The following is a 22,053-nucleotide window of genomic DNA, read 5'->3' as shown; positions in this document are numbered from 1 at the left end:
GAATTGGAATACCGTTGGCGGGCTTTTCCCTTCTGCTGTGACTGATATACCTAATGCTCTGGGCAGACACTCAAATTATTTGTTCAGATTGAGAGTATTAATATAATCAGAGTCATACAGCATGGAAACAGGCCCTTCATCCTATCATGTCTATGCCAGCCATGAAGTAACCATCTACACTAATTTGATTTTCCGGTACTTGGCTCATTACTTGCTACGTCTTGCCATTTCAAGTGCTCATCTAGACACTTGTTAAATATTGTGAGAGCCTCTGCAGTCACCATCCCCTCAACGTGTCTTCCAATTTCAAACACTCTCTGGGTGAAAAACCTCTTCTTCAAATCCCCTTTAAATTTCCGAACTTCAATCCTACACTTCTGGTTTTAGATGTCTCTGCTAAGGGGAAATGTTTCTCAATATTTACCCCATCTGTGCCCCACATAATTCTGTATACCTCAGTCAGGCCCACCTCAGGGCAAACAAACCCAGCATATTCAGTCTCTCCTCATGGCTGAAATGCTCCACCCCAGGCAACACTCCAGTGAACATCCTCCACACCCCATGCAGGACAATAACATTCTTTCTATAGTGCGATGACCAAAACTGCACACAGTATTCCAGCTATGGCCTAATTAATGTTTCACATAGTTGTACGATAACCTTCCTGCTTTTGTATTCTGTGCTCCAGCCAATGACAGTAAGTATCCATTTTACTTTTATCAATCGGTGCTGCCACCTTCAGGGATCTTTGGACATGTACACCAAGATCCCTTTATTCCTCTGTACTTCCTACGGTCCGACCATTCATTCATCATCCACATTCTTGCCTGATAATCTGGTACGCAAAACATTGGCGGTGCTGGACTGGCAGATTTTTTATTATTGGATGTTAATTCCCCAATATACATTAAGTATTTTAAAATGATTTATAATATTTAATAAATTATCCAGTGAACCCAGTAAGTTTTAGGGGTGCGTGGGAACTGGGGCCCCGGTGAACGTGAAGGCTGCACGGGAACTGGAGATTCAGTAAGTATAGGGAGAGTGCGGGCGACCAGTGGGTCTAAGGGCAGCACTGGGAACGTTGTCTCACAAGGGAGAGTGGGGACAATGAGTCATGGGGGAAAAGCAGGGACAAATGAAACTTGGGAGGGGGGTGCAGGGACTGTTGCGGGTTGGGGAAGAGTGGGGACCAGTGAATCTCAGGGAAAAGCAGAGATGGTGAGTCTTGGAGGAAAGTGGGGACCAGTGAGACTCAGAGGAATTGGGAAACATTACCTAGTGAGCTAGATGCTGAACCTTTGGAATTTCTGGATGATTAATAGTAGATTAACGGAGTTTTACTGTAGCCCTCCCAAAACGTATAACCTCACAACTTTCAGGATTAAATTCCATCTGCCATTTCTCTACCCATCCTTATCAACTGATTAATATAGCTCCAAACCTGAAAACTTAATATCACAAACACCATCAACCTTTGTGTCATGTGTGAACTTACTAATCATACCTTCCATATTAACATCCACATTGTTAATTAATATAACAGTAAGGGTCCCAAGACTTATCCCTGTGGTACACCGCTGGTCACAGGCTTCCAATTGCAAAAACAACCTTGACCATCACCCCTTGCTTCCTAACACCAAATCAATTTCAGATCCAATTTGCCAAATTACCTTGGATTCCATATGGGCTCCTACCTTATGCACAAGACATCCACGTGGGTCATTGTCAAAGGTTTTACTAACGTCCATGGAGACTCTATCAACCACATTACCTTTGCTGACACAGTCACCTCCTTAAAAAGTTTAATTATATTATTTAGACATGATATCCCCTTAACAACACCACACTGATTATCCCTGATTAATCTCTGCTGCTCTAAATGCAGATTAATCCTGCACTTGAGAATTTTTTTCAAATAGCAGTAACAACAATAACAGTAATTCCAATAACAATAATAAAAAAATCCCTACCATTGATGTTAGACTCATCAACCTGTAATTACCTGGCTGTCTCTGCTACCCTTCTTGAATAAAAGTATCACGTTCATTGTCCCCCAGTCATCTGGCACCTCTTCTGTGGCCAGAGAAGATTTCAAAATTTCCCTCAAAGCTCCAGAAATTTCCTCCCTTACCTCCCTTTGCAGCCTGGGATATATTTCATCAGGTTCTGGAATTCATCCATCTTTAAGCCTGCTCATCTAATACCTTCTCGTTCTCAATGGTAACTTGAGGAATTCCACTATCCTCCTGTCTATTTTCTTGCAAAGACTTCAGCCAACAGAGATGATTGTGTGCACCTCTTTAAAAGAGTGATTTCACAGAGACCTTGCCAATTTAAATCAAAATCTTTGGTAAGTTCTTAAAATCAGGCAGCTCACTGGCCACAAACTTCCCTAAATGACCATTCCATTATTGTTCCCCTTCCTGTGGAGGCTGACCAACCTGTTGTCAGTGGTCCTGGTTTTGAAATACAGCCACAATCAGCAAGGGATCAATGAAGGTGGAGAGTTTTTACCTCACAGAGCCGAGGAGAAGGGCATTGGAACTAGTGTGTGTGTGTGTGTGTGTGTAGTAGGATGGTGGTGGGGGTTGGAACCATCATCAGTGAGAAGAAATTATGGTGCAGCAGCTCCTTCTGCTGGCCGTTATGTGTAACACATGCTTAACCCTAGACTATTTTTGAGCCTGCATTTGTTTATCATTAATATTCTATATGTCCATATTTCCTTACTACAGAGATGAAGGCCATTTTTCCCGTGAGTCTATGCCAGCTCTTGGAGGATTCCAGGCCCACTTCTGCCACTTATTTCCTTATCGTCTCTCACTTCCCCATCAACTTTGCGCCACCCCCCACCTGGCTGCAGCAGAAGGCTGTTCTCTGCTGACATTGGGCAGCTTCAGGTGGCAGATGAATATTCTTCTGAGGTTTTCTGGGGGAGAATCCTGGGGGTTCTGGGTTGCAGGCTTTGGTGACATGGCTGCCAAGGTGTGGCCAAGGGGGAGGGTGGAGGCTGGACAATCAGCAATTAGGAAGGGTGAGCTACAGCAGTCCGTGGGCAGCCTCCATCTTAAGAGAGCAAGCAGCGTGCAGCTGGAGAATGGAGAGTGGATGGAGTTGTAATGGGTGTGTAGGAATTCAGAGAGGAGGAGGTGAGCAAGGGGGGTGGGAGCTAAGAGGGACAGAAACCAAGGAAGTTGGGAGACTGAGGGAGGCAGTTGGGGAAAGGGGGTCAGAAGTAAAGAGAATGAGGGGGTGGATCAGGGTGAGGGATGAAGGACAGGGCTGAAGAAAAGAATGTTTGCAAGATTGTTCAAGGTGAGTGGGTGGTCAGAGTACATTTGTACGTATTCTGTGTTTCTGTGTGTGTGTGTGTGTGTGTGTGTGTGTGTGTGTGTGTGTGTGTGTGTGTGTGTGTGTGTGTGTCTGTCTGTCTGCCTGTGAGTGTGCAGTAAAGCCTAGTCTCTAATTGTCTTAGACTCCTTTCTATTGGAGAAATATCTTACTCTGCCAAGACTGTAGCAACAGGGAACTTTGAATATAATAGTAGGAGTGGGTCCATCAATGTGGATCTAAGAAAGGAAAGTCATGTCTAACAAACCTGTTAAAGATTTTTGAGATTGTAACTTGAAGAATAGATAAGACAATGCCAGTATATATAGTTTATTTGGACTTTTAGAAAGTCCAGCAGAAGAAATGATTGGGTGCACAGGATTGTGGTCATTATACTGACATGGATTGAGGATTGGATAATGGATAGAAAATAGAGAATAGGATTGCATGGTCATTCTTGGGTTGGGAGACTGTGATTAGTGGGGTGAATTGGTGGAGGGGCCCCAGCTGTATACAATCTATAGCAAAGATTTGGTTGAGGGGATCAAGTGGAATATATCCAAGTCTGCTTATGATTGAAAGATGGGTAGCAGTGTGGTAAGGATGGAGATAAGCATACAGGAGATATAGACAGGTTAAATGATTGGGCAAGATCATGTCAGATGGAATATAATGTGGATAAATGAGAGGTCATTCATTTTAGTAGAAGAAGGTGTGAGGTAGTTATTAAATAGTGAGAGTTTGAAAGGTTTGGTATTGAATGAGACCTGGTGTCCTTGTATATAAATCACAGAAAGTTACAGTAAGTAATAAGGATGGCAATTAGTACGTTGTTCCTTATTGCAAAAGGAATTGAGTACAAGACATCTTGCTACAATTATATAGGCCCCTGGTGAGATCACACCTGGAACATTGTGTACAGGTCTGGTCTCCCAACCTAAGGAAGGACAAACTTACGACTGAGGGAATACAGCCAAGTTCAACCATTCTTGTAGTGATGGGCTTATTGAACAAAGACAGTCTGGATCTTATGGCACTTTACAGGGTGTCTAAACCAGGGTCACAGTCCCCAGATAAGCAGTCGGCCATTCAAGATATTGATGGGCAGAAATTTATTCACCCAGAAGGTAGTGAATGTTTAGAATTCTCTACCCAAGAAGGGTAAGGAGGCTTAGTCACTGAATGCATTCAAGAAAGAGGTAAATAGGTTTTTACATGGGGATCGAGGGATATCGGATTAATGCAGGAAAGCTGCAACGAGATAAAAGATTAGCCATGATCTAATTGAATAGCAGAGCGGACAGAAGGAGCTGAATAACCTACTCCTGCTTCTGTTTCTCATATTTTTATGCATCTGTGGATAGCAGTTAAGGCCTCTCTTCCCATTTCTTCTTTTTGCCTCTCTGCACGTTCTCTATATGATAAAACCCATTTACCTCCAACATTTTCTATTCTTGATGAAAAATCAGGTATCTGAAACCCATAAACTGGTTCTGCCTAACCTGCCGACGTCTATCAATTTCTGTTCATATTTCTTTTACAATTTATCTATAATTTACAAACTCCTTTTTCCTTGCCACCAGTGATGATTTTTTAGACTGGTCTCCCTCGTGACTGCTGCTCTGGTGATTCTGATTTCAAGGAATTCCATAGATAATTCCAAAAGGCATTTGAAACAGAGTTAGGGTGGTTTACTTCTAGAAACAGGCGAGAACAGGAACTGAGCATCGTCCTCATGGCTGTCAGACACCAGTACCACACGCTAGGGCTGCCAGGGATGACAGAGGCACTGCAAGGAAAGGGGGAGTGCCTAAGGTTTAGTGAAAGAGATCTGGACATTCTCATCAATCAGATAAGTGTTAGGTTGGAGGTGTTGTGTGCCAGGGTCATCAAAAAACCACCATAAGAAGAATCTGGCAGAAGGTGGCAACTATTGTCTCCTTCAGATCTGAGAATTCCCAGACAATCATGCATTGGGTGGGAATCAATCTGATATTCTCACAAAATATACCAGGATGAGTTGTATACCACTGAAAACAAACTTAACAAGCAATTTCATAATTCAATCATCAACTGATTTACTAATGCTGATGGACCCGTAAAACAGCGTCCAAAGGATTATTGCCATCTGGGCTCTCCCACCTGATCTTAGTTTCCCATCTTGACCCCCAGGGTGTATCCCTCAGGGCAGTGGCAGCCACCAAAATGCTCGGCAATGCTAATTCATTCATGATGAACTTGTGTGCGTCCTGGTAACATGGCACAGACCATGAGGAAATTCATCTGGTGATCTACAAGGACACACACACGGGACAGAATGCCTTTCCTGTTGGTGAAAGATGAATAACTGCCTGTACCCTCAGGAAGCCAACAATGCTGGCAAATCCCAGTAGCCAAAGATACCAGTTCCTCTTCACTGAAATTGAAGTAGTTACCAATAAGAATGTTCACAGAATTATAACAAGTTACAGTATAGAAGGCTGCCACTCAGTGTATTGTGTCCATGCTTGACATAAGAGAACTATTGAGACTAATGTCACTTCTAGGTCAACAGCCTTGTAGGTTTCAGCATATCAAATGGTCATCCAGATATTATTTTAAATGTCATATGGGTTTCTGCCCTCCGCTACTCCTTTGGTACAGAGTTCCAGATCCCAACCATTCATTCCGTGAAAGAAAATCCTCAATTCTCCTCCAAATCCACCAGTTACATTATATCCATGCTCCCACTTGTTGCTTCTTCTGCTAAGGAATAGATCCTTCTTGTTCATGCTATCTAGCCTTATAGCTTTACATTGTTTAAAACTCCCCCAATCTTCCTTGTTCCAATAAAACCAATCCAACCTAGCTAGTGTCTCCTCATAACTAAACTTCTCTAGCCCTGGTAACAATCTTGTAAATGATACACAGTCCTCTAGTTGTGGCCTAACTAGTGTTTTCTACAGTTCATATTTGACCTCTGTGTTGGCTGTGGATCTAGAAGTGACATTAGTCTCAATAGTTCTCTTATGTCAACCATGGACACAATACACCGAGTGGCATAGAGGTCAAATGTTTTTTGCAGCTTGACCAGTGAAGGCAAGGATCTTGTATGCGCTCCTACCCAGCTCATCTACCTGTTCTGAAACAAAACCAGGAAATGCTGGAAACACTCAGCAGGTGAGGCAGCACCTGTGGCAAGAGAAATAAAGTTAACATTTCAGGTAAAAGACCCTTTGTCTAAACTGAGACGAGAGAAAACAAGTTAGTTTTAAATTGCAGAGAGGGTGGAGGAATGAATAGGACAAAGGGAATATATTTGATAAGGGAAAGCCATGGGGATAAATAGCAGAGCTCAACCGGTCAATGGGTTAATAAGTCCCGTTAATGAGAGAGAGAAAATGAACATATGTTCTGATATCAGGGTGTTTAGAGAATGAAGAACAAGCAAAAGAACATAAAAGTTTTGAATGCAGGGTGTGCGGCATGCCCCACAGGTTGGGCTGTGCTAATGGAGAGGGAAAAACTGAGCCAGTATCACAGATGGATGACTTAGAGCAGAAATGGCCAGTTCTGGTACGGACAGCAAAAGCAACTTACTTTAAATTGAGGAATTCAATATTAAGTCTGGAAGGCTGCAATGTGCCCAGACAGAAGATGTGGCCAAACCTACGTTGGGCCTCATAACAATAGTGCAAGAGGCCACAGACAGAAAGGTCAGAATGGGAATGCGATGGAGAATTAAATCAGCAAGCCACAGGAAGTTCTAAAATTCTCCTGCTGAGTGAATGCAGGCAGTCTGCAAACAGGTCACCCAGTCTGTGTTTGGTTTCTCCAATGTGCAGCAGACCACATGGTGATGATCAAATATAGTACATGCAAATGGAAGAAGTGCCAGTGCATCATTGCTTACTTGGAAGGACTATTTAAGTCTCTAGCTAGGGAATAGAAGTGTGAAAAGATTGCACCTGTTGCAGTTGCCTATGAAAGTGCTGTAAGGTGAGTGATTGGTGGAGATAGATGAGTGGACGATGAAAGCAGAGGGGAGGGAAAGATGTGTCTGTGTTTGAGAACTTGGGAAGAATGAAATGGGATCAGTGTAAATGGATGATTGGGGCATGGAGTTGATGGGCTGAGGGGCTTGTTTCCATGCTGTATGACTCTATACTGTTGGAGTTTCATTGAAGCCAGTGAAAATTGTGAAGGGTGCCTTGTTGGTGGGGTGGAAGGAGAGGACCAGGAGAATTATGTTTGCTCTGTGGAGGAGGTGAGGGGTGAGAGCTGAGGTGTGGAAAATAGAAAGAGTGGAAAATAGAAAGAGTGCAAAAGAGATTCACTAGGATGTTGCCTGGATTGAAGGGTTTTACTGATAAGGAGATATTTGATAGGGTGGGTTTATTCTCACTGGAACATAGGAGGCTGAGGAGTGAACTTATAGAGACTTATAAAATCATGAAAGGCTTAGATAGGGTAGACAGAGTCTTTTTCCTAAGTGGAGTCTAAAACTAGAGGGCACAGGTTTAAGGTGAGAAGGAAGAAATTTAAAGGAGATCTGAGGGGCAAGCTTTTGACACAGAGTTGGTGGTTATATGGAACAAGCTGCCAAAGAAATGGTAAAGGCAGATACAATAATATCATTGTTCAATAATATCCCACTGCGAGTGTCAGGCTGACTACCTGTAGTTACATGATTTATTACATTTTTTTTTCCTTTTTAAAAAATAGCACCATTATAGCAGTCTCCCTGATGGTCTGGACAATAATGGCACCCAAAAGTAGATTATCTAGTTATTATCAAGATGCTATTTGTGAAAATTGGCACAAATCAACTGATATACTCCCTAATTACGGCAAGAAGAACAATAGAAATAGAAGTAGGGGAGCAGGAGGTCATACGGTATGCCTCTTGGCCACCAAAATTGCATCCTTGGTTGCTTTGGGACATCTAGCTTTGTAAATGCTTCCAGCTTTCTGTGGAATTATAAATCAGAATGCCCGACCCACTGTTCACTGGTTACTCACCTTAGAGTTAAGACTACATTGCACAAACCCTCGCCAGTACTATCGAACTCCTGGTTGACATCACAAGTGCTGGAAGCCAGTAGAGTCGTCATAACCACTGACAATGGCAACATTAAAGGCAAATTCCCAAATAAACAACTTTCCAGTCTGACAGTTAAATTCATTGTTATTAAGGATTGTCAGTCCTTCTAATAAATCAGTTAATTCATTCTGATCTTCCCCGACACACAGTTTAGTGGAACAGTAGCACAGTGATTAAATTACTGGACCAGCAGCCAGAATTCCAGATTATTGATCCAGAGACATGTGTTTGAATCTTATCAAGGCAGCTGGGGAATTTAAATTCAAGTAATTTAACATTGTAAGCTAGCCTTGGTAAAGCTAACTGTGAAGCTACCGGATTGTCGTAAAATCCACCTGTTCACCAATGCCCTACAGATAGGCGGGTCACTGCTAGGTTGGTTTCCACTCATTGAGCTGAGGTGCTTGCAAGGCATTGAAGGGCTGTAGATGTGGGACAGAAGATATATAAATAGAAAGTAGGGTTGCTTTTATTGTTGCAAATATTTTAACCAGCCACAATCAGAAGGATTTTCCTCCACATCCCAAAGACATGCTGGTGGGTTAATTGGCTAATGTAAAATTAACCCTTAGAAAGGTCAAAGACAAAGTGATGGACTTGTGTAAGACAGAATTGGTTGCAGGAGTACAGGGCAAAAAAGATAGGGGCAATGAGACTAATGGGATTGCTCCCCTGGGAGATGGCATGGATCCTGAATAGACCAAATAGCCTCCTGTTGTGCCAATATAAAATATTTAAAAAGAGAAACATCTCAGATGGCCAACATTTCAATATCAAACAATGCATTATTTTTCCTGAATCAATGGGAAATATCTCATTCTATCTTGGAAAATCCTTTAATCCTCTCAGTGGAGTGAAACCACCAAAAAAACAAGAAGATGAGTTTCTGCGCTGTGCTGTGCTGTGCTGTGTATTTTGGGAAATGACTTCCAAATGTGGGAAAAGTAACCTTATTTCATTAACCCAAGTTATTTCATCAAAGTCATTACCCTATATGTTGTGTGCAGTCAGATTGTGTTGAACCCTTGCTCCCAGCTGGCAGACCTTGTAATCAGTTATCTAGCTTCTTCCCATAAGCTCTACTTTAATCAATTCACATTTTTTGTTATTGGATTTCATTTATTTAACATACTCTTTCTTTTGCCATTTTGGTGCTGCGTTCCACGATTCATTGCTGAAAATCAGATCAATTTCAGGACTCTCCCAGAATTGCAGAGTAGTCAGATTGAGGGAACAAACCAGATTCTTTAGGTGTGAGAAGTTCGCTAGGTAATTTTCCTCAGATCTCCTGAAAGCACCCAGTCATGGTAATAGAACTCCACTGCCCAGTGATATGCCAGTATTTGAGATATGAAATCCATCAAATAAATATAATACTCTGAAAGTCTAAGTAGAATGAAACTCATTTTATATTTAAACTCTCATAACCAATCCAACTGGTTGACAAAATGGCCAGCTACTAAACATCAAAATTCTTTAACTGCCTTATAATTATAATTAGTGTTATTGTTTTGAAAATCATAACAGCAATATAGTACCATTATACTAAAATATGTTTTTTAACAGCTGAAATTTGCATTAATTGGTGAACTCTGGGAAAACTATGTTCTTCTATAAAAGTTTTTCTTTCCTCTCTGATCACAATAGGATGAGAGAATTAATATTTAAATAAGCTTTGGATATTCTATGTAATTGTCTAAATTTGATTTTACAGGGCAAGGAAAGTGGGTTGCAGAGGTTTAAGGATGATACCAGGACTGACAGCTAATCAATTTGGAAGTAAATAAATTGAATAAATTGATAATAAATTGAAGGAGCAGCAAATGGTTGGTTGGTATGGCATCAACATGAAGGCAAAAATCCAAAGATTTATAATACTTGAAAATCTTTAAAGTTTGTAATTTTTAAATTTAGTAATATTGAACCTCCTCCAACCCTGATTTCAGACAGCTCCAGAGACCTCCGGTCTCACTCAGCCAGGGGCCATTTGCTACTCAGTGGCAATTAGCTTCCAGGCTAGGTGCACTGATAAATCTCGGTGACGGCCTGGATCTCTGGAAGAGGCCGCCTGCTGATACAAAGGCTGAAATATTCCAGCTCTCCAGTAGTGAAGCAAGTTCCAAAGACATATGGGTTAGGAAAATTGTGGGCATGCTATGTTGGCGCCGGAAGCGTGGCGACACTTGCGGGCTGCCCTCATAACACTACGCAAAAAGATGCATTTCACTGTGTGTTTCGGTGTACATGTGACTAATAAACATATCTTATCTAATGAAGGAGCTATTTTGCCAACAAGCTGGAGGTCAGATGGATACTGGTTCAGTGACTAGCAAGGTACTCTGCCTATATGGCCATGTTATGGCCAGAAAGTAAGGTAGGTACTGGTCATTAGAACAGTAACTGCTCACTGGTAGATCATCAGATTTGGCCCAATCTTGCACACTTCCTGCAACACACTCTCCATTGGCAGGAATTACTTTAGCCACCAGATGGGGCTTGAGTCATGTCCCAGAGCAGTCCACAACATAGCAAATTTCAAATGCTGCTTGTAATTAGAATGTGTATTTAACATGATAAAATCTCCTTTAGTCTTCACTGAAGTTTTATCAAATAATATTTGGAATTGTCTGGGCAGGTGGTCAAAGTTTGCACAAAGAGTTTTAAGTCGGATTAAAGGCAGCACAATGGTGCCAGGAGAGCTGCTGCCTCACAGTTCCAGTGACTCAAGTTTGATCCAGACACTACTCCTGACGATCTTTCTCTCTGTCTCAACTTGCACTGTATCGCTATGTTTATTTTGTTGTTTTATTTTTGTGGTCATGTAAGTTGCATATAATTTATGTTAATTTAAGTTTATTATAACTTATGTTTGTCATGTTTGTAAAGTACTGTGCTGTTGCTGCAAAAAGCTAATTTTCATGGCATTTATACCCTGTGTGTGTATGCCTATGACAATAAAACTGAACTGTGCAATAAACTTGAACTTGTCCTCCCTTGTTGTATGTGTGGAGCTTGCATGTTATCTGCGTGACTACATAAGTTCCCCGCTGGTGCTTCAGTTTCCTTCCAACTCCAAAGACGTGCCAGTTGGTTTATTAATTGGTTGCTGTAAATTGCCTCTATAGTGTAGGTAAGCGGTGGGAAAATCAGGGTGTGTTAATGGGCAAGTAAGAGAGAATCAGTTACAGGGAAGTAGGTGGGGGAATGGGATTGATAGACTGCATAGACTAAATGAGTTGAATGGCTATATTCTATGTTGTAACAAAATATGAGAAGAGGAGAGAGAAGTAGAAAGGTGAAGAGATTTTGGGAGGGTATTCGGAACTTAGGCAACAAACAATCTGCTGGAGTTCCAGATTCCAGCATCTGTAGTCTCTTGTGTCTCCAGAACTTAAGAGGCTTGCCAGCTGAAGGTGTGGCTGTCAATGGGAGAATAAGGGGTGTGCAAGAGTATTGGGGAAGCACAAAGGCCCTGGAAAGTTGCAGGACTGGAGGAGATTACAAAGACAAGGATTGGGAGGAGTGCATGGAGGAATTTATAAACAAAGGTTGGGAATTTTAAAAACATAGAAAATAGGAGCAGAAGTAGGCCATTTGTCCCTTCAGGCTTGCTCCATATTAAGCACAATAATGTCTGATCATCTACTTCGCTACCTTCTTCTCACCCTAATAGCCCTTTAGTTTTAAGAAATATCCATGAGATTCAATATAATCTTGCAGGATGTCAATACTGACTTTGGAAGGCATTTTGGTATTGTGGCAATGGGAGAAACATGATTGGAGTGTTCAATTGGTGTTCTGAGACAATGGGTACACATTAAGGAGATGGCAGCATATTCAAGATCTCTGGGAAGGAAACAAAGGTTAGCAGCGTTCTTTTGAGTTAAGCAGTGATGATGAGGACATTCAATAGAGAGGAAGCAGGATGTGAGGAGAGAAAGCTGTATCAGCTACCATGGGAGCCAGGAAGGGGCTCCAGCAAGTTAGTGCAAGTAGAGTTGACATAGCTGGTGATTGGTCTCATGGACAAGGTGAGCTTGGAGAAGGCATGATAGAGATTGGAAAGAAAATGTAAGTTCATGACTAGTGCAGGGAAGGAACCTTAGAGGAAGTTTGGCCCAGTAAGCTGGGAGAAGGAAGAGAAGAGACAACTGCTCAGAAATTCTCGACATTAGAGAAAAAAATAACCATAAGTTCCTTAGACTTGTTGGAGCGTCCAGAGTTGAGGTGTTTAAGAAGGCAGTGATCTTGTAGTAGAGAAAGGAGGCTAATTATAGTATGGGATTTGGTTGGAGAAGAAACCACTGTGTAGGCATTAGTGTCTGTACAAATAGTGTTTTCTTAATAACAAAAGCTATAAATATAATTAACTAGAAATTGGATCATGTTTCCACACACATTTTATGTGTAAATGTGTTTGCAGCAGCATTAATTTCCAGATGAGCTTGCATCTTTTGAGAAATGAACTGGGTATTTCCATATGGAATTCTGACATGAGTTGTGCAATGAATGAATCACTTGGCAGCATAACGTTAAGCTTTTGGCTGCTGACCTTTGCTAATCAATCAGAGGAGCACATTGCATTACTCTGTTTCACATGTCTATTTACAGAGATATTCTGCTGACATTTGCAGACTTGACTTGGCAGCTCTAGCATTGATTGCAGAGTTGTTCAAGGACCTTCTGAAGTTCTTATATTAACACAAGTGCCTTTTCAGTATTTAGCTGCTGAAATATGTATCTAATGAGAACCTCAGATGTGACACCACTGGCAGCAACCTTACTGGAAGCGTTGTGATGGCATGCAGGGTGGGCTGGGACATTGGGACAGGAGACAAAGACACCCTCCAATAGACTTATTTCCAAGTACTCTGAGAGCCCTATCATACCTGGACCTCCTTAATGGACAATGTGTTCACAGGTTCAGGTCTTCCTAGGCCATCATCACTGAGTTATGTGAAATTCAGCAGGAAATCTTTCGCCAGTCTCTTATATCTGGACTGCTCTCTCTGTGGAGGACAAAGTCACAATTATTCTCAACTTCCTTACCTCAACTTCTTTTCAAGTGGCGGTGCAATGGCACACCATTTGCCACTCATTGCAGCATCAGGTAAGAGGTTTTTGGTGAGGCTAGATCCTAAGTATATAAACCTAGTGACAACCTCTAAAACCTGACTGTTGAAATTGAAGGAGGAGGTTTAGTAATGTCTTGCCTCAATACATTTCTTTTTTATTTCAGGCTAATGGTGAGCTCAAAATTCTGGCATACATGAAAAATCATTCTATTCAATATTCAAGACAAAAATTAAGAGCAGGAGTAGGCTACATGGCCCTCAAGTTACCCACCATTTTATATGATCATGACTGATCTGTCCTCAAGACTCATCTTCCCATAGCCCTGAATTCCTCAACCTTACAAAAATCTGTCTGCCTCCTTTATGAATGCCTCCAATGATCTAGCCTCCACAACCTTCCGGGGTTGAGCATTCCAGAGATTCACTCCCTTCCACAAGAAGTTGTTCCTACGTATCTCAGTTTTAAATGATAGCCCTCTTGTATGTAGGTCCCCTTGTTTGAGACTTTTCTACTAGTGGGATAGTCCTATTATGTGGCCTCAGTATTTGTTTCAATAAGATCACCCCTCATTCTTCTAAACTCCAAAGATGTTCATCTGAGTGCATTTCTGATGCAAACAGTTTCCGTCCTGAGTCAGGAAGGGTTGAACTCTTTTCCAAAGTTATGTCCCTATAGTAGCTGTTTCAAAGGTGTGTTTGAGCTGGAGGGCAAAGAAGATGCTATAAAGGGTTGAAGAAGAAAGCAGCTTTGGTTGTCTCCGCTACTTATGCTGAAAGGATGCAACATTGAACCACTGCCGTGAACATTATGTTTCTTAAATAGATGGACGGACTTGATCATGTTGGGGCCTTGCTGGAGGACAGGTTATCTTTGCCAGCAGCTTAAACAGGCCCCCTATGCACACAAGGTCAAGGATCTTGGTCAGATCAATGAAGGCACAGCATAACAGGTTTTGCTGTCCTTTGCCTTCTTCCTGCAGGTGCCTTAAGGAATAGATTGTGCTTGGTTGACCACTCTGCTCAGAAACTGGACCACAACTGAAGGTAAATGTTCTCTATGAGGGCAACGCGGGCCAGGAATCCTCCAGAGCAAAATGCTGAGAAGTTATTTGCAGTGTTCTGCCATGTTTGTTACTTGATGTGACAATAATAGAGTTCAGGATAACCTGTGGAACTTAATTCCAGGATGGCTTTGCTGAATGAGCTCCTTGACTGTTCTCACACTGTGAAAATCCCATAAGACCAGTGTGACTCTCTCTCTCTTTCTCTCTCTCCTTTCATTTTCTTTCTTTCTCTCTTTCTTTATCTCTCTCTCTATCTCTCTCTCTTTTTCTCTCGCACTCTCTCTCTCTTTTTCTCTCTTTCTTTCTCTCTCTCTCTATATCTCTCTATCTCTCACTCTCTCTTGTTCTCTCTCCATAAATCTGAGTGTCTCTTTTTACTGCAAGGTTCTGGCTATAAACTGAAATAGTGCTTTTTTTTTGCCAATGTCATAATTTTTTAGTTCCATTACATCTGATTGTGCATTAGCACAATTTACAGCACATGCTTAGTACAAGAGAAAAGGGTAAAATTCAGTTTCTAGGCCGACTAACTATTTAGGAAGGAGTAAAGGCCAGAGAGCTAACAAACATAACAAACAGATCAACATTTCATCACAACTCTTAACTTTACATACTCAGGAAGCAGCTAACTGTGCCTTGAATCCCATCTCCAATGTCCTTCTTGGTAAATAATACGCAAACCAAATACCAGCTGAGTGAGTATGTGAGCTTTAGTCTGAGGTGGGACTGAAGCATAAAGAACCTAATCCTGCACTCAAGATGGATACAGTAGTCTTCCACTCATCTATTAAAGGGGGAGAGGACACTTTTCATGTATGCTAAAAATTTACTGTCGTTATATTTTATGCAGGGTGAAGAATAAGTCATAAAACAGTGGTGTGAAGACTTTTTTTGGAAATTATTGTAGGGGTAACACAGAATATAACTGTAGCATAAATGGCTTTCACTGCAGTGCACTCAGAGAATAACAGGAGAACATGATTGGTTATTACCAGAGGAGTGTTGAAGTTAACTATTGTTAAATGCTGGAGGCCAGAGCAAGAGGAAACCACAGCTGCGTCTAATCTTGTTCTAAACTTACTTTCTCAAATATGCACATTCCAACAGGCGTCAATGTTTAGAGATCAAGTACAGAATCCTGGCTGATTATTTCCATCTGGAACGCAAGGCTATCAAGATCACAACTTCTTCCAGCTTGGGTCAGTTTATGTAAAGAGAGGGGACATGGCATCATTTTAATAGGAAAGTGGAATGTGTGCATTATGGCACAAAATAAACTTAAGTGTAACTTTTGAGTAGCTTTCTTGTTACACAATAATTCTTGTAAATGACAAAACTGAGATTCATTCTGAATTCCCATTTCTAAACATTAAATAATTGGGCTGTGGATCATGCTGGATGATGTTTGGTTGAAGTTGTTCTGGTGGAGGAGTGTAGAGAGAGAAGGGCAGGGAATAGATTGATGGGGATTGTGAAGAGGATCCACTCCTCTACATACTGATTTAAAGCTAATGCATGATAGGGCCTGTTCTACACCAATGCATGTATTGGCTTGTCTTATATTAGTACATTTGACAGAATCCCTGGAGTATCCAGTGGCAAATTTATTGGTTTGTGGGTTAACCACATGAGAATAAAAGCCTGCACTTTTAGGTTTGAAAACCTCAGGCAAAAACTCTCAGGCAAAAAAACCTCTGCTTCCAGTTAGTTTGCATTAGTACATTGGGGGACAAGATGCTGCATTCTCGAATGGGAAACTATTTCTATTTGTGGACAAATATTAGAGAAAAGGAAAGCCAATAGAACCATACCATAGAACCATAGAACAATACAGCACAAAACAGGCCCTTCGGCCCACCATGTTGTGCTGTCCATCAAACCACCCTCACACTACCTAACCCCTTCCTCCTGCATATCGCCCCATCCCACACTCCTCCATATGCCTATCCAACAAGCTCTTGAACCTGTTCAATGTATCTGCCTCCACCACCACCCCAGGCAGTGCATTCCATGCACCAACCACTCTCTGGGAGAAAAACCTCCCCCTGACATCTCCCCTGAACCTCCCACCCATAACCTTAAAGCCATGCCCTCTCGTCTTGAGCATTGGTGCCCTGGGAAGGAGGTGCTGACTGTCTACTCTATCTATTCCTCTCAGTATTTTATATACCTCTATCATATCGCCTCTCATCCTCCTCCTTTCCAGTGAATAAAGCCCTAGCACCTTAAGCCTCTCCTCATATTCAATACTCTCTAATCCAGGCAGCATCCTGGTAAATCTCCTCTGCATCCTCTCCAACACCTCCACATCCTTCCTATAATGAGGCGACCAGAACTGAACACAGTACTCTAAATGTGGCCTAACTAGAGTTTTGTAAAGCTGCATCATCACCTCGCGGCTCTTAAACTCAATCCCACGACTTATGAAAGCCAACATCCCATTGGCCTTCTTAACTGCTCTTTCCACCTGTGAGGCAACTTTCAATGAACTGTGAATATGAACTCCCAGATCCCTCTGCTCCTCTACACTGCCAAGTACCTTGCCATTCACCCAGTACTCTGCCCTGGAGTTTGTCCATCCAAAGTGTACCACCTCACACTTCTCCGGATTGAACTCCATCTGCCACTTGTCAGCCCAGCTCTGCATCCTATCAATATCCCTCTGTAAGCTCCGACAGCCCTCCACACTATTCACAACACCGCCTATCTTAGTGTCGTCCACAAACTTACTAACCCAGCCCTCCACCCCCTCATCTAAGTCATCTATAAATATCACAAAAAGTAGAGGTCCCAGAACCGATCCCTGCGGGACACCACTAGTCACTGCCTTCCAATCTGAGGGCACTCCTTCCACCACAACCCTCTGCTCACCTCCTCAAAGAACTAGAATCAATGAAACAAGCATACATGTCTGAGTATTAGAAGAAATAATAAAGTGCTGCGCAACACTTTTGATGTCTCAATACTTTATCCATAATCCTTGGTGATGCAGCAGGTAGTGCTGCTGACATAGTCCCAGTGACTGGGAGCACAGCTGTTTTGCCACTTAGGACATCAAACATGGGCATTGGTGTATTTATTCCATCAAACAATACTTGGGGTGAATGTATATCCAAAGAGCCACCCCCATAATACTCAACAAAATATTTTAAGTATTCAAAGTTGATCTTGTCACTTATGATGTACTCTCACTGTAAATGTATATCTACTTTCCGGTACCTGGTCTGAACTATACATAGTCCTGTGTTTTATCACAAATAGGAAACATGCATCTTGTCTAGTTAAAGTAGAATAAGAATTTTTCTTTGAAATATAATTAAAATTACCATGGGGAAAAATAAACAGAATGTAAGCAGCTTGGAATGTTTGTTATGTGAAAGCTGTTCACCAGTTGTTGTTCCTCTTGCCCACAGGTCTTGGCTAAATACAAAGAATATCACTGCACTCTGCTTAAAATATTGTTCACAAGAAGACTGCAGGGTATAATGAAGTGAATGGTATAAGTTGTTTTTTTAGAATTTGAATGCTTTCTCAGTATCTGCTTACTCATCCAACATGAGATCTTTTCACAATCTGGAAAACTTCTGTGTGGTATTTCCCTATACAGAAATACATCACTTACCCTACCTTAGCAACAAAATATACTTGCAAAATCTGTAGATTTATTCAATAATTGGGCAAAACAGGATTATTCTTTTTATTAGTTACTGTTTCTCAAGCTACATTGAAGGCTACAATGTCTGAACACTAAAATAACTTGCAGTACCTTATGAATGAGTAAGAAAGTGTTAAACTACAAATCAGTTTGTGGAAATACCCACACTCTCAGTTCACTTGCTCTATAATAAAAATAAACTTTTCATCCAACTTTAAATCAGCCTTTTCTCAGCGGGGAATTACAACATTACTCAGAATCTACTTCTGCATACTGCAATCATTTTTACTTTTGCTAGCCGATAATGGCCTTTACCTTGCAATGAGAGCTTTGCCAAATGTGCAACATTTTTCTCTTAAATTGCTTTGGCCAATTTACACTTTCCTCACCTCTTGAAGCTGCTGTGAGCAAGTGGTGATTATTCAGTTGTGGGTCTAAACATATAAGACTAAAAGTTCAGTTATGTGCCGCACACTTTCTTAGTGCTACATGTAAATGTATTTGTGTGAATTTGACTGCAAAAGCTAACTTTCAATTACACATGAGGTCATGCAGCTCAATGCTAAGAGGTTTAAAATAACATGTCCAACAAAGCAAACCGCAGTCAATCCTCAAGCAGAACACATATAGAGATTTTTATCAAAACTATTCCTATCTGATCTGGACAGTGTAGTAGCATCTACAGTCCTTTGTTTCTCTAGTATCACTGCTCCACAGTTTTTCATTTAGATTCCAGCATATGCAGTCCTTTGTTTCTCTTATCTGATCTGGTCTGAATATGGCTCCAGACCACTGATTATCAACCACTGGAAATGAGAGGTGGCTATAAATGCTAGTATTGCCAGTGACATCCACAGTTCATGAAAGAAAGATCATTCTGTTATTAATCATCTGTTTGAGCACAAAAGTAATGGATACAAGAAAAAAACAAGAATCAAAACACTAAACTATGTCATACATTTATACAAAAGCACAAACATACAATGGATGATTCCTACTTTCCATTAGTGCCTATTTTTCTTCTTTTGCATGTCCTGCTACGATTGCACAGAACTCTAGCATTGGATGGTTGCTCACTTCTGGTGGAGGAAGTTTCAGATGGTCATGATGGACAACCCAAACATCCCTGGGCTTAGCTGACCCGGATTCAGACTGCATTATGTCATCATAACTGACAGCAATCTAAGGTCAATGGCTGACAGACAAGTGCAAAGGCATGGTCAGAGTGAGAGTGGTGGGATCACATCCTCCAGGACAAGGAATAAATAGTCCAAGTAACCTGATCACCAATCCTCTGCATCCCCAGGTCTGTGGCAGCCAAATCCAAGACTGGAAGCACCATTACCTCGGAGTAACTCAGTCTACGGGCAACATAGGGCCCTCTCGACTGTTGCAGTCACCTGTTGCTTGCTATCTTCTGTTGCAAGAAAGCAGGAGTCCAAGAGAGAGCACAACCAGCAGGAAGAGAATCAAGAGGAAAAGAGACCATGCCACAGACACTGGAAGGAAAATTCTGCAAAGGTTCCAAGGAACAGTGGCTATAGACTTAAGTATTGCTGCTTAGCACTGGATGCAACTTACAATTTATCATCTGTTGTGATTATGCGGTTTATAGCAGACACAAAAAGGTCTCATCAGTTAAATTAAAGTGAAATAAAACGACAATTGGCAGACTCTGATGACAACCTAGATGGGATTTGTATAACAACAGAAAGCAGTTGTTATTATGTATATGACACCTGAGGTTCTTGGGAGCGGTTAGCGTAACGCTTTACAGAGCCAGTGACCCGGGTTCAAATCCAGCCACAGTCTGTAAGGAGTTTTTATATTCTCCCCATGACTGCATGGGTTTCCTCTGGGTGCTCCGGTTTCCTCCCACATTCCAAAGACGTACGGGTTAGAAAGTTGTGGGCATGCTATGTTGGCACCGGAAGTGTGGCGACACTTGCGGGCTGCCCCCAGAACACTATGCAAAAAGATGTATTTCACTGTGTGTTTCGATGTACATGTGACTAATAAAGATATCTTATGCTGACTGCAAGTGTTTCTTTAAAGTACACCGAGATATTGACCAGGAACCTTTGTGATGATTTTAGAGTTGAGATAAGTAAGAAGCGTATGGATGTGTATATAGAGGCATTGTTAGAAGAGTGTCTGAGTAAACACCCGAACACCTTTTCAGGATGTAGTAACATTCACTAAGGAAAAGGTTCGAGGATAAGAAACGGAAGCCACAGAGGGCAATGATTTTAATTATGTACGTTTTGTGCAATATAGAATAATATTACCCTTGCCTAAAATAGAACACTTTCACAAAATAAAGTCGAGATATATTGTACTGTAGTTCACCAAGTACGGTGAGGTACAGTACAATGAAAAACTTGCTTCCAGCAGCATCACAGAAACATAAGTACAGACAACACTATGAAAATAAATTATACCATACAGTGCAAAAAAGACTGCAAAAACAAGACTCTTGTGCAAAATAAAAGAGCAAAGACACAACTGAAGACAATTTCATGGTAGTGCCAGAGGTGGTCTGTAGAGTTCCATTGCTGAGGTAGGGTTAGGGTTGTACAGGTCAGTTCAAGAACCTTATGGTTGTAGGGAAATAGCTATTCCTAAACCTGGTGGTGTGGGACTTCAGGCCTCTGCACCTCCTGCTTGACAGTAGCAGCGAGAAGAGGGCATGACCCGGATGGTAGGGATATTTGATGATAGATCCACTTTCTTGAGGCAGCACCTCCTGTAGATGCTGTCAATGGTGGTGAGGGCTGTGTCCATAACTCTCTGCAGCTTCTTACATTCCTGTCCATTGGAACTGCTGTACCAGGCTGTGATGCAACCAGTCAAGATACTTTCAACAGTGCATCTGTACAAGTTAGTTAGAGTATTTGGTGACATGCCAAACCTCCTTAAGCTTCTAAGGAAGTAAAGGCACTGACACACCTTCTTTGTGAGGATGAGCTTAGAATTAAAAAGGTTTAAGTTGGCCATGTTAAGAAATTGCCTTTGTTTCTTTTGTTAAGGGCAACTCTCTTTAAAAAGTTTCCACTCTTTTAAAAGAGATATGTGGTGTTTCCTTTTTTATCCCAAGATGCTTCTTCTGCTGAATCTGCTGAGTTATATAAAGGAGAACAGTTGGCTGTACTCTGGGCTGGATCCTGCAGGCAAAGACCAGTTATTCTGATCAGAAGTGTCAGGGTTTAGCTATTGAAATTACAGTGAATCTGGGACTTTCACCCTTGGGCTTTGAAACCTGGGTGTGCATGTCTTATTTAAAGATTTGGAGGACTAAGTCTGTTACTTTGCTCCAGTGGTAGGGCTTAATCTTGCCATGGGAAGCTGTCATTTAGATCCTGTGTCAAATCTAATGGTGCAGGATCCCAGACCCCATTGATTTCTATGGGGATTAATGGGAGAATATTCAGGATGCAAGGGGAAATAAAGTTACCTTCTTAAAATTATTCTGTTTTAGTTTGGTGCTTTCAATTTTTAATTTTTAAAAACTGTTAACTTTATAGTTTTAGTTGTTTCTAAATGTCTCTGAATGTCAATTGAAATCAATTACATCTGGAAGCCCTATCACCAGCTTTGCCAGCTATGAAAGAATGTGATGAGCATTTTAGTACTGGGTAGGGGTGTGGGGCTTCCTCGCTGCAGCCAAAATCCCAGAGACTGCTTAGAACAATCTTCTGGGCTTCAGGATACTGAAGACCATTGAGCTAAGTGCTCTGAATCTGAATCTAGATAAGGACATGGGCCGGTGGGGGTTGGGGACAGCAGGATGCAATTCTGGGAAACAGGACGTGTCAGCAAGTCTGGCCACTGAGGCCCATTACA

At 41.5% G+C, this 22,053-nt stretch overlaps 1 protein-coding gene across 1 annotated transcript in view; it reads left to right on the top strand.

Annotated features, from left to right (window-relative positions):
- Positions 1-22,053, top strand: part of icam3 (intercellular adhesion molecule 3) — a 75,218-nt gene that overhangs the window by 3,684 nt on the left and 49,481 nt on the right. The gene's annotated exons all lie outside the window — the stretch shown is intronic.

This window comes from Pristis pectinata, chromosome 31 (genome assembly GCF_009764475.1).
Source record: "Pristis pectinata isolate sPriPec2 chromosome 31, sPriPec2.1.pri, whole genome shotgun sequence".
Lineage (NCBI taxonomy): Eukaryota > Metazoa > Chordata > Chondrichthyes > Rhinopristiformes > Pristidae > Pristis > Pristis pectinata.
The sequence above is the reverse complement of the archived record's forward strand: the minus strand, read 5'-3'. Positions and strand labels throughout refer to the sequence as shown.